Source organism: Nanorana parkeri, unplaced genomic scaffold (genome assembly GCF_000935625.1).
Source record: "Nanorana parkeri isolate BGI_ZX_2015 unplaced genomic scaffold, ASM93562v1 scaffold800, whole genome shotgun sequence".
Lineage (NCBI taxonomy): Eukaryota > Metazoa > Chordata > Amphibia > Anura > Dicroglossidae > Nanorana > Nanorana parkeri.
Genome location: NW_017307068.1, coordinates 43,724 through 45,419, shown reverse-complemented (window position 1 = coordinate 45,419; position 1,696 = coordinate 43,724).

The following is a 1,696-nucleotide window of genomic DNA, read 5'->3' as shown; positions in this document are numbered from 1 at the left end:
CAGGAGGCTGCCATACCTCTCGTGGAATGAGCCCTGATCTCAGGAGGTTGAAGTCCTTTTATGGAGTACGCCCTACGGATGGTAGGAAGCGATGGTACGCACAGAGCCTGCGTTACCTTTCTTGGATCCCCAGGGAAGAACGAGGAGGTTATCCATAAGACAAAGGTTGCGTCGAACTCAAGTATGCTTGCAGCGTGCTGGCTACGTCGAGCGCATGAGGTTCCCCGTCTGCATCCATAAGTGCCGGTAGGACGATCTCTTGATTAAGATGGAACGAGGAGGTAACCTTCGGGAGGAACGAAGGATGCGTCCTCAGCACGACTGTCTGGAAAAAATTTGCAGAATGGCACCGAGGCAGCCAATGCATGCAACTCAGAGACCCGTTTAGCAGATGTAATTGCCAGGAGAAAGGTGGTCTACAAGGTGAGGTCCCACAGAGAAGCTGTAGAATGCGGATGGAATGGAGAATGTTGGAGCACGTCAAGCACCAGAGACAGATCCCATTGCGGGAATAACGACCTCACAGGAGGATGGATCTTCAGAAAGCGCACAACCAAGGGATCCAAGGCCCATCTGACGTCTGACAGCGCTGAAATGGCCGAAACCTGAACGCAAAGAGAATTCCAGCTGAGTCCCTTGTCTAGACCAGACTGCAAAAAATCAAGGACATGATTCACCGTAGGGGTACGGACATCAAACCCTCCGGCTGTCGCCGCTTCAGCTTATCCCACACTCTTCGGTAAGTAGCGTTGGTTGAGTGTTTTCTTGACTTCAGCAATGTGGAAATCACCGCATGGGACCATCCCAAGTCGGAGAACCGGTCCCGCTCAATCTCCAAGCCATCAGATGTAGTGCCTCGGGTGCAGGAGTAGATTGTGGTGACTGGGGAGCGGAGGTTCCAAGCTCAATTCCAGCAGTGGAGGGAACCACGGCCTCCTGGGCCAATATGGTAAGATTGCCAGGATCACCCCTGGAAATGCCGCTATCCACTGGAGCAACCTCGGTATCAGAGGATAGGGCAGAAAGGCATAGCCTAGAGTGAAGGACCACGGGCAGGTCAGAGCATCAGTTGCCACGGCCTGGAAATCTTGTCGCGAATAGAGAGATCTTGCTGTTGTGGGGAGTTGCGAACAGGTCGATTTGAGGCAAACCCCAATGCTCCGTCACCATCTTGAAGATTTCGGGATTCAACTCCCATTCGTGCAGATCCAGCGTTGAACGGCTCAGAAGGTCGGCAAGGCCGTTCTGATTGCCGGGAAGGTAGATCGCTGAGAGATGCCACAGGAGCACCCTGTGACGAATAATGAGAATCTTGTCATCTGGAAGAGAGATGGAGTTCCGGTGGGTGTCAAGAAGGGCTCCCAGGAACACCAGTTGTTGAGATGGTTGCAACTGGGACTTCTCGTAGTTGATCAACCAACCCACCTGCTGCAGTAGAGTGAGCGCCAGTTGTTGATGGAGCACAAGAGTTGAGGATGATTGGGACAGAAGAAGGATGTCGTCCAAATAATGGAACACGTATGCCCTGCAGCCGGATGTGAGCAATGAGCCGAAGCAGAAGTTTCGTGAAGGTGCGGGGTGCCGTAGAAATGCTGAAGGGAAGGCATACAAACTGGAAGTGTGAACCTCTGACAGCAAAGCGCAGATACCTCTGGAACTTCACATGGATGGGCATGTAGAAATAAGCATCTGAAAG